The sequence below is a fragment of the Cryptomeria japonica genome, chromosome 7 (genome assembly GCF_030272615.1).
Source record: "Cryptomeria japonica chromosome 7, Sugi_1.0, whole genome shotgun sequence".
NCBI classification, from domain to species: Eukaryota; Viridiplantae; Streptophyta; class Pinopsida; order Cupressales; family Cupressaceae; genus Cryptomeria; species Cryptomeria japonica.
The window spans coordinates 785,544,653-785,557,354 of NC_081411.1; positions in this window are offsets into that span (position 1 = coordinate 785,544,653).

Below are 12,702 nucleotides of genomic sequence, written 5' to 3' on the forward strand. Positions count from 1 at the left end.
CAGACCAAAGAAGACACTTGTCATTAAAAAATGACCGGTTACACATAATTTTGTTACAAAATATTCCCTTTAAGGAATATCACAACCGACACCAAACATCTTAAACTGGTTCATCATGACACTTTATATACTTTATGTTAGGATAACCGGTGGATAACTGAGAGGGGGGCCTAAATCAGTTGTCAATAGATTATAAAACTTTAAGCTCACAAAACCTTCTACAAGAATGAATAATCCAGATACCAGAATAGCAGATGTAATAGTTAAGCATAAACATAAATTATAAAATAATTAAACAACCATCCATAACACATAACACCAATATTTGTATGTGGAAAACCACGGTGGGAAGCCTATCCACAGTCAGATAATACTTCTAAAATAAGTATGTGATTACAATAAGAGGGGCCTGCACATGCAAAAATAAACATTCCCTAGAGCACACTGCTCATCACAAAAGGAGCCTCATTGACAACAAAGAAATCCAGACTACAATCTAGAAAGATGAGTGAACTGCAAGAATAGCATCTCCTATGCTTGAGTATAGTTCTAGTTAAGGTCAATACCAAAAGTCTTAAACCTCTTTCACAAACCCAATTTGATCACCTATGATCAACCAAAACCTCTGCATATGATTACAACATTATTCGCACATAGATAATTATATATCCCATAAACCCATGATCTACAAAGAGATCTTACATCATATTTATACCAACCTAGTAGCTAAACAATTAGGTTGGCCACTTAAAAGATAATAGAATAAATCCATTACATAATCCCACAAACCAATGATAAACCAAGTCAGCCTAAGACAAAAATAACATAATCCAAACAATAAATCCAATCGGTGATGCATCGGGAGCATAAACCAACACATTACACAAACCGGTCCATAACTTGATAGAATAAGACTAGACCTATAATAGGTCACCATAAGCCAAATGATATACCACCAATCAACTGGAACACAAACATGGTAACCATCAGCATCTTGATAACCTTCTAGAAGCCACACTAATACCACTTATTAGATTCACCAAAAGATCTTCATCAAAGCACTGTTGGTAAAACCCTTACTGATGACATCAATGACAAAACATAGCTAGAAAAATAGCCGATAGATAGAAAAATAGCTAGTGTTGACATCAATGACAAAATATCAATGCAACACATAATCAATTCCTCCAAATTTCCAAAAATATCCCCATTTGGCATTGATGGCAACACTAGATGTGAAAAACATCCAAGTGCCAAGAAAATGTCAAACAAATCTCCCCCAATTGAAGACATCAAACAAACTCTCCAAGATGGTATGACAATGAAGTTCTGAGCCAAAAACCAAACTCCCCCTATGAATGATATCACTATAAAGCTCTATTTTTTATATATATTTGTCCCCCTTTGACATCAATGCCAAAAATCTGATATAAACATCAAAGAAAAATCCTAAAACCTCTAAATCACATAGCTGACTACTCGCCCTGAGTAGTAGCATCAACACATCAATCCAAAATGAATGATAGCACTGATAAATGTATATCAAACCGATGCCAATAAACATCACTCAAGTCTCTACCGAAGGGGCAGAAACACCCAATCTATCTCTGAATTACTCAAATGATTCCTTAGGCAAAGGTTTAGTGAAGATATTTGCAATATGATCTTTAGTGTTCACATAAACAAGTCTGACTTCATTTGCTTCCACCTTCTCCTTAATAAAATTATATTTGATAGAAATGTGTTTATTCTTAGAATGAAATATCGAATTCTTTGATATATCAATAGCAATAGAGTTATCATAGTGAATAACTATTGGTTCATTGAAATCAACACTTATATCCTTCAACATTTGCTTCATCCATAAAACTTGTGTACAGTTAGTAGCAGGAACAACATACTTCTCTTTGGCAATAGACAAAGAAGTACATGATTGCTTCTTGTTGATCCATAAAACAAGTTTCTATCCAAGAAAGAAAGCTCCACCAGATGTGCACTTCCGGTCATCAACATCTCTAGCCTAATCAACATCTATATATGCACATAGTGTAAAGTCAACATCTTTAGGATACCACAAACCATACTCAGTTGTTCCTTGCAAATACCTTATAATCCTTTTCACCACACACTCATGATTCTCTCTAGGATCACTTTGATATCTTGATACAATAAAAACATTGTTCATTATATCCGATCTAGTCTAAGTCAGATATAACAAACCTCTAATCATAGATTTGTACCTTGTAGGATTTACCGCAGTTGATACATCTTTCTTTGTCAATTTCTCACTTGTAAGAATAGGGGTACCAACCGGTTTAGAATTTTCCATACCAAATTTCTTCAACAACTCTCTAAAATACTTAGTTTGACATATAAAAATACCTTTATCATTCTCAGTAATCTATAAACCTACGAAAAATTTCATCTCCCCAATCATAGACATCTCAAATTCATTCTTCATATTTTTAGAGAATTACATACATAATTTATCCTCACCTCTAAAAATGATATCATCAACAAATACTTCAACAATCAATATATCATCATCAGTGATCTTATAATATAAGTTACTGTTAGCATTACCTTTAGTGAAACCAAGCTTCAAAAAGTATTTGTCCAATCTAGCATACCAAGCTCTAGGGGCTTGTTTCAATCCATTTAACACTTTCCTTAACCTGCAAACCATGTTTTTATCAACTGAAAGTAAAAAACCATCAAGTTGCTCAATATAAACTTTCTCTTCAATATCTCCATTCTAAAATGCATGTTTAACATCATCTGATAAACCTTGTATTTCTTATGGGCAGCATAAGTAAGAAATAACCTCAGAGATTCAATCCTAGCTAACGGAGAAAAAGTCTCATCATAATCAATTCCTTCCTTCTGAGAATATCCTTTACATACCAATCTAGCCTTATTCCTCACAACTTGTCCATCCTCATTCAATTTGTTCCTAAAAACTCATTTAGTTCCTATAACATTCTTATTTTTAGGCCAGGGAACTAAATTCCATGTGTTGTTCTTTTCAATCTAATGTAATTCCTCTTCCATAGCTTTCATCCAACATTCATCTTTACAAGATTCAATAATTGATGTCGGTTCAACTTGAGAAATTAAACATACCTCATCATTTGCCAACCTTCTTCTCGTCATTACTCCTTTGTTCTTGTCTCCAATGATCTGATCTTCTGAATGAATTAACCTTACATAGCGAGGAGTCTTCTGACTTTCTGTTTCCCTTCTCTGATCTTCAATCACTATTGAATTTTTTGATACTATCAAAGTAACTGGTTCAACAATTTGTTCTAGTCTAGGTGCTACCCGTTTAGCTATGATCATCTCCACTTTCGGTTCTCTCTCATAAGTTCTCATTTGACCTTTGTACAACTCATCCACCTTGATATTAGTGCTCTCCACAAGTCTCTGCAATCTCTTGTTATAACATCTATATATGCTTTGCTTTCATTAGAATAACCAAGAAATATCCCTTCATCACATCTAGGATCAAACTTTCCAATGGAATCATCTCTTTTGATATAACATTTACTACCAGATATTTTGAAATACTTAAGTGAAGGTGTATGACTAAACCATAACTCATAAGGTATCTTATTGGTGTCTCCTTTGATATCAACTTTGTTGAATGTGTATATTGCCATGCTCATAGCTTCTCTCCAATAGATATGAGGTAGATTAGCTTCCATCATCATGATAATATGATGAAACTATAAAGATATGGTCAACCACTGGGGGGGTGAATCAGTAATTCTAAAGTAAACTAAATTTTCACCAAACTTATTTTCATCTAAGAATCAACTCACAAAGTATACCGGCTTAGACACTTTAACAAATCTGTAGTTGCACTGTTAAACCTTATTGGTTGACCTAAAACATCAATGATATAATGCAATAGATCTAAAACTTAAATACCATTTGACCAAAACCTTAAACCACTTCACTAATACCAGTAAAAATATATTTCAGATCATTTCCAATCATTTAAATATATCTATATAGATTTACTAGTCATTCATATCAACCATACCAAAAACATATCCACAAAATCTTTCACCACTCAACACAATGATTTTTCACGTGGAAACCCAAATAGGAAAAACCACGGTGGGGATGAATACCCACAAGTATTTTGAACTCTTCTGAAGTTTCCCCTGTTAGGAGCCAAGCCCGATTAGAAGCTTATAAAATAATATTTTGTTAGGAATAGATCCATTTAAGGACCACCTGGTTAAGGAATTGACTATAAATACCTAATTAAAGGTAATACCCTATTAAAGGTAACCTCAGTGAAGAATTTCAAATCCAAGCTGATGGATCACCTGGTTAGAGGATTTCAACAACAAGCCTGTTAGAGCTTACCTGGTTAAGGGATTTTACTGCTGTAATGGTTAGAGAACAAAAAGTTCTGTGATCGATCTGGAAATAACACTTCCTTGTTGAATCAAATCCTTTACTAATCCTATCTCCCTTCACATCATTCTGCACACACACCTCCTGGTTCAACAACAATCACTTTCACACTTAATCATATTTTCCAACCACTCTTTCAAACAATCCATCGATCTTATAAACAAATGCATTAGGTCGGTAACACAACACAAACCCTAAAATTCTCATAGAGATTACAAACACATCAGTTCAATCTTTACTGTTAGATTGAATGCAATCAACTTTATATTCTTCTAGGTATCTACAACTGCTCCTGGATCACTGGACTTTGAATCTTGTAACACATCACATGTTTGTCACTTCATACTATGCATTTGATCATTCCCAAGATAAATGGTTATCTTTATGTGCCAAAACATTTTTGAAACTCATCATGTGCAACATGCTTATGTGGCATCATCATCACCGATTATCATTTGTTCATAAATTATCACAACCAATCTCCAAGCTTCATCGGTTAGGGTTAGGGTTCTCAACTGGTTAGGGTTACCGGTTGATCTTCACTGCATCATTACCAGTTTCTTTACTGCTTCATTACTGGTTTCTATTCACATCAATGACAACACTATACTTCTTCAATGCAATCTTCATGCAATGCCAACATTATCCCCCTTTGGCATTGATGGCAATACAAATATCAGTACCAATTGATTGTCATAATTTAGAGTAAAACATATACACAGGTATAGGAATCCTGGTTTACATTTTTCAACATATATTATCCTTCAACTGTATCTTCATGTTTTCAGCTGGTAACTGGTATGCAATCTATCTTCTCTCCTTAACATATAAGGCTATCAATCATATACTATCCTCCCTCTTTGACAGCAATGCCAAAGTGAAGGTAAACCATTTTGTTTCTTATCCATGCTTCACTGATCTACAATTAGTTTCTCCCCTTGTGGAGTAGCTCCATTCTTCACCAATCCTTCTACTTAATTGACTTCATGTAGGGGTACAACCCCTAACTCACCTCTGAGATATTCAAATGTAGCCTTAGGTAGAGGCTTAGTAAACATATCTGCTAGTTGTTATTTAGTGCAAACATGCTCCAGTGATACATCCTTGCTTTGAACTTTCTCTCTTAGGAAATGATACTTCAGTTCTATATGCTTTGTCCTAGCATGGTACAATTCATGTAAGATCTAACATACTCAGCTTATGTTGTTGATTGAGAGATACAACTTTTCTTCTTTCTACTCCAAGACATTAATATGCCTCCAAGAAAAAATTCTCCTCCGATTGTACTTTTCCTATCATCAACATTGCTTTCCCAATTTGCATTGGTATAGACTTTTTAGTCAAAGTCTCCTGCATATGGATACCATAATCCATAATCTATTGTGCCTTTCAAGTATCAGAAAATTCTTTTGGTTGCAATCATGTGTGACTCCTTCAAATTTTTCTGAAATCTAGCAACCAATCCTACTGCATGAGCAATGTCAGGTCTGTTATTGACAACATAATGTAGCTTACCTATTGTGGATCTGTATTCCTTTTCATCAACTAGTGCAAAATCATCTTCCTTTGACAATTTACAGCCAATAACCATTGGTGTTCCAACTGGTTTACAATCTCCCATTCCAAAAGTTCTCAACACTTCCTTCACATACTTGGATTGTGTGATAAAAATTCCTTCCTTCATCAATTGGATTTTCAAACCTATGAAATTTTTTCTCACCTACTAGTGACATCTCAAATTCATTCTTCATTGTATTAGCAAAATCATGACACATATCATCATTACCTCAAAAAATGATATGATCAACAAATACCTTACTTACCAATATTTTATATCCTTTTGTCTTGAGATTTATGTTACTATCTTCACTAGTTCTTTGAAAACCTATCTTTACTAAGTGAGAGATCTTTCATACCATGCTCTTGGTGCTTGTTTCAATCCATATAGTGCCTTATGAAGCTTGCACACCATATCCTTTTCTTCAGTTAAGGTATAACCATCTGGTTTTCTATGTCGACATCTTCTTCCAATATTCCATTTAAGAATGTTGATTTAACATCCATCTAATATACCTTAAATCCTTTGTATGTTGCAAATGCAAGTAGAGTCCTTACTCTTTCCAATCTTTCTACTGGTGCAAATGTCTCGCCATAATCTTCACCTTCCTCTTGTGCATATCCTTTGCATACCAGTCTAGCTTTATTCCTAACCACTACTCCATCTTCATTCAATTTGTTTTTGAATACCCACTTTGTGCCTATTACATTCTTTTTTTCTGGTCTGGGTACTAATGACTATGTATTATTATTTTCTATTTGATAAAGTTCTTCTTCCATTGCCTTGATCTAGTCTTCATCTGCAAAGGCTTATTTTGTTGTTCTAGGCTCAATGGTGGAGATCATAGAAGAGTTTTCTCTTAGCCTTCTTCTAGTTAACACACCTGCATTCTTGTCTCCAATAATCTGATCGGGGCTATGATTAAGTCTAACATACCTTGGAATAACTTGATCTTGGTATTCAAGTTATTCTTCTTCTTCACTCTCTTCATCTTCTGTTGGACCTTCCTATTTTGATTGAACTGGGGCTTCTATGTTCGGTCCTCTAACTTCTAACTTTACTAGTTCCAGTTTCAAAAATAGTGTGTTTGGTTCTTCTTCTTCCTTCTTCTTGTTGATTTCTTCAGATTCTTTAGGAAATTCATCTACTCAGACATTGACACTTTCAATGATCTTTTTAGTCTGGTTGTTGTAGCACTTGTAAACTTTTCTCTTGGTGGAGTAACTGAGAAATATGCCTTCATCACTTTTGGCATCAAACTTTCCAATATAATCACTTGTTTTAATAAAGCATTTTCTACCAAAAATTTTGAAGTAACTTGTTGGGCCCATATAAAATTTTCATTCCATATGCGTCCCTATATGAAGTAATGCTTGTCTAATTCATTGGTCAAGAACTTGCTTAAATTTTTGCTTATGTAATTTGGTCCTTGTTAGGTTCCACTACCTTGAACTTGAACCTTTTTGGTTCAAGGTTCAAAGTTCAACCGACGTTATTTCGAATATTTTTTTCTTCCCATGCAAATTTAAGCTATGCTAGCTCTTGTCGGAATTTTGCATTCTTTGAACCTTGAAATTGAACCTTTTTGGTTCAAGGTTCAAGGTTCAAGATTTGTCTTGTTAATATCATTTTGTGATGATTCCGCAAGGCTCTGAGTTTTATGTATAGGTTCCTTGAAAGACATGCGACTTGCCATGCGGTGATGGCGCAGAATTTGAGAACACAAAAGATGGCTACCGACGGAAGGGATTTTCTTTCTCTAATAATTTGAAATCTATCATTTATGGCAATTATGTGTGAGGATTTGTTGTGTTAGAGGGGAATTAACTTAAAAATCAAGGCATACCTTAGCGCAATCATTTCAAATTAAGGTCACACAAACAAGGAGTAATGAAGGCAACTTTAGTTATGATGGGTAAGATTTTCTTGTCTTTAAACTAAGTAGTTGTCTCATCGAGATTATTATTTTCTGCAGGAGATTTTGAGAAGGAGATTTCGGAGCGGGAAAAATAGGTTGTGATAGGGGTTTACAGAGGGCAGAGGAAGGTATGTTAAACAATTTTCTAAATTGCTGCAGTTTGTTTTAAAAGATCTGGGTGTTCTTTAGCTGCTTGTTTTTGTTTTCACTTTCCTTCTTCACCTAGGATTGATTCGGGAAAACCACAAACCAAAACATGAGGCCTATTTTGCCCAAATTTATGAGCTCATCTCCCCTTGTAAGCTCTTTATCAGAGTTGGGTGATACAGCACAGGGTCAGCTAGATTTAGATGTCTTTCTGAAGAGAGTAAAGAATTCAACCGCAGACGCCATGATGAGAGATGTGGCTCAGAGCAGATTATTAGAAGCTGCTGCCTTTCCCATAGCTACTTCCAACCCTAAGTTAGTCTTAGAATGTATGAATCATTATGACAAGGGCAATAGTTGCATAAGGAAAAATGATGGTGAAGTCTTATTGTCTATTGATAGATAAACAGTAATGGGAGCCATGGGTATTCCACACCAAGAACCCTATGAAGACTGGACCGTTGGTAAATCTTATGGGATTGTCTCTGAGAAGAAGCAATATTATAGAACTGTGATTGCACAGAATTGGCTCTTAAGATTCCAAAAAGGGGGCTCAAGGCTGCCGAGACCTTTAACTCATGAACATTTGATCCTAGCAATCCAAGACTTGGTCATACTGTTAAGCAGGGTGAAGGGTAATTCTCACTCTTTTTATTGGGAAGATTGGATGTATTTCTTCATTCAGGTCACTCTGGATAGAAGCTGGTTCATTGACCAGGGAGCTATTATTGTGGAAAGGTTACATGAAGGCCTAAGTAATTATCTTGGAATGCCTAATTTTATATGTCATGCTATCTGTTATATATGCTTGTCTGTGTGAGAGAATGGCTGGGGTTGTCTCATGTAAAATGGGTTCAAGGCATGAGGATTTATGAGTATCATCCTAATCTGAGTTTGAAAGGGCATGTTGATGATTATCTTTGTTAGAATGATGTTTTTGCTGGAAGGCTGACCTTTGAATTATAGGGTAATTTGCATAGAAGAATGTCTCTAGAAGTAGTTGAGCTTGTTAACATATATGGCAGTTTCTTTATATAGTTCAACCATTTCACTTATTTAAGAGTCAGAGGATTTAAGGGTGAACCCTTTAGACTTCCCAGGTACGTTTTGGATTCCTGCATTTTGATTGAAGTATCTAGATAGCTTGCTTATGTCACAAAATATTATGGTGAGGACTCCGACACAAGTGGAATTTTTTCGTATCGATTTAGGCCATTATAGTTGTAGGTCTGTTTTTGATGCATTGAATCTTGAACTTGAATTTAAAAAGTTTCATTTGAAGTCTTTTGTAAAAAGGGATAACTTTGATAGCAAGGGTTTCATCGCTCAGTATGTAAAGAAAGTGGTACCTGATCAACATGTTCCTCAGTTAGAAGATTATTGGTAAGGTTGTTAGGATGAATTTGAAGTACGAAGAAGGAGTTGGTCTAGACTAACTTTGAGGCAAATTCATGAATGAAATTGCCCATGGATACCTCAGGTGTCACCACCAATGATGAAGACATACTTGACTCCGAGTTATGAAACAAGTCCATGATGAACCTCTTTCGAAAGTAGATTGGAACAAAAAGATGGTAGATAGTATTCAGACACGCACTTTCAGTGTAACCCATAAGATGGAGAATTGGCTTAGGAGTTGCCAATTTCATCAGACAAGAGCAACCAGTTCAAGAAGCAAAAGTAGGAAGAGGAGTACTGCAAGTAAAACTTCTGTTGTGATTAACATTCCTGTTTCTAATGCAGGAAAAGCACAGGCAAGGATTAAAGAAGAGAAACTTGACCTCAGGATTGAGCTTTCTATTGCTGGATGAGTTACCAGATTGAGATCCAAGAAGGGTTTCAAGCCATCGATTTCTCACCTCATTTTGGATTTGGACCTAGAGGAAACACAGAGAAAGATGACATCCCCTGTTTCCGAAGCAGACAAGGTTTCAACTGACATAGATGCTATCTTTCAGGACTCAAGAGCACTTGAAATCTAGTCCCATATAGACCATGCCATGCCACCACCCTCAGCAGGGTTTCCACTCATGCCTTCAAAAGAACTGACCCTAGCACCAAAATGGCTAAGTGATTCAATCACCAGGAAAAGGAATGTTGTTCCAATTTCAGTATCGATGGAGGACGCCATGAGAAAATGTCTGGGAAGGTCCACGAAGCCCAAAATGTTTAAAACAAAGGCAATGATTGACTTTGATGTAAACACAAAGCATTGGACCACAGACATTGCTAAACCCGAGCTTAACAAAGATGCTACTGTGGCTTCAGAAGTAGACTATGTTGTTGAATGAATAGATTTGGGCGTTGGAACTAGAGCCATGGATGTGAAGCGCTAGGAGACTTCCACCAAGCAAATTATCTCCCATACCTGGAAAGATGAGAGGGACAAGGCTGACTTGAAATAAATTTTGATGCAAATGGCCCAGTATATCCATGCTTTGTAGAACACTCCCTTGCCATTGTCCCAACATTTAGGTCCTTTTAGTCCGAAATCACCTAAGAATCAAAAATTCTTGGATGAAGTTTAGCGAAATAGGATGGTTGCCGAGGTTTTCTCAGAGTGGCTCACCTCAATGATGCACTAGGAAACTAATTACATAACAGACTTGGTCCAGATTTTTAAGGATATCAATAAAGTCACCAAAGCCTTGGATTTTGACTTGGTCTTGTCGTAGAAGGAGAAATCTAAGTGGGTAGTGATTTCAAAGCAGATGTGGGATATTCAACATTATGGTCTAATGAACTTTCTTGCTGAAAACCAAGTATCAGGACCAAATGAAGATGTAATTTTCATTTAAAAGGAGAGTATTGAGTGGCACAACCAAATAATTGAGCAGGGTTATAATGAGTTAGCCAGTCTACGTGGTGAGTTAACAGCCTTGAGGGTGACCATGCAGAAGGACTTACATTGTGTGGATGTTCAATTACTTAAAGAGGATAGTGAAACTCTAGAAGACACTATGGAGATGATTAACTAGTTTGACAACCACATCAGACAGATCAAGATCGAGAAATCCTTGTCTGTGGAAGACTTTACAAAGATCTCTAAAGTGGAATCGATGCTCATTGTTTGCCATGATCATCTGGATTCACATAGAGATAAAGGGCAAATGGTAAAGAGGAAAAAGGAGCTCTAGAAGCAAAGAGTTATTCATATCAGTTTGTTGCACGTAACTATAATCCAGAAGTTTTTAAAAGTGCACCAAGAATGGAGCATGACCAAGGCGGTGATGGTGTCTATCCAAGACACCAACCCGAGTGATCACACTGGAACTGAGCAAACTGCATGACTAGCACTGCTGGCAATTGTTTGCCAGTGTGTCTAGTTATTTTCTTTAAATTTTGGTTATAAAGTTAGGGTTGCTTTCTATTAACTCTTGCGAGTTAATTTTACTTAGGTTAAAAAGAACTATTGGGTCTGGTGACCTATAAATATCTTATGTAATGACTTTAAAACGGTTCACTAAGTTTTTGGAAGAAAAACTATCTTTAAGATTGGCTAAGAACATTTTGTGTATGAAGAAAGTAGATGATCATCAGTGAATGTGATATCTTATTAACAACTATTTTTAGTTTCAAATCTATGTGTTTGATTTTGAAGTCTGATTTCTGTGTAAATCTATTTCGATGAAGGGGATATTATAGTTTCTATATATGCAGAAAACTATTGGCTAAGTTCATCTTTATAAGTTTTTTATTTCCATTTTGTTTTAGTGTTCATATGAATTCTTTCGGCTTTATATAGAAAATTATATATAAATCAGTGCTTGCATTCATTTTGTATTGACTGATGTATGCAATTGCCTTTAAGTTCTTTCTGGTGAAAAGCATCCTAATGATTGTATGTAATTTGGAGCCGAATGAATATTCACTAGAGGGAGTTGTAGCTAAATTCAGAGGTTAATAAATTAGATGATTTTCCAACTATTTGGTAGAAAATTTGTTTTCTTTCCTATGCTTCACAATGCTTTGAATTAAACAGATAAGGAAATACAAATCTGTTTACCAATAGATTTTTGGCAACTCTGCTGGGGAATGAAGAGAATAACTAATTATAAAACTAGATCGTCATTATAAGTGTACTCTATTTTCCATAAATGGTATTTCCTCTAGAAGGGTTTTTGCCTTTCTTGCAACCAAATCTAAACTGGGTACAAGAGGAACAAAGTAACATTACCTCAGAGCTAGATACTCTAGCCTGGAGGCATAGAAGAAGTCAAGCAGAATATGATAGAATCAGTGCTCTTCTTAGTGAGATAGAAAGACAATCAGATCAGCCTATGTTAGTCATTGAACGGATAGTAGTCCCTAGGGTTTTCTTTATCCCCATCCTTGATAATAAATTCTAGATTCCTAGATGTTTGTTGCCCTGATTGTTCCACACTAGACTCTAGACTGTATACTAGATCCCAGAGGAGAGGGGGGTTTCTGATCCTATTTTTGAAGAATTACAGAATTTGAATTTCCAATCCACCTTTTCACCCCAACGAAGGGCAAGGAATAGACCTCCATCTCCTTTGCCGTCATCACCTGCATCCCTAGTTTGTCAAGTGTTGGTCCTACATGGTCACTGTAGATGAGAATTTGAATGCTTTTAGTGTAGCCTATGGAGTAATAGTGGTTTGACATGAAGATGTGGTTGTCAGGTTGT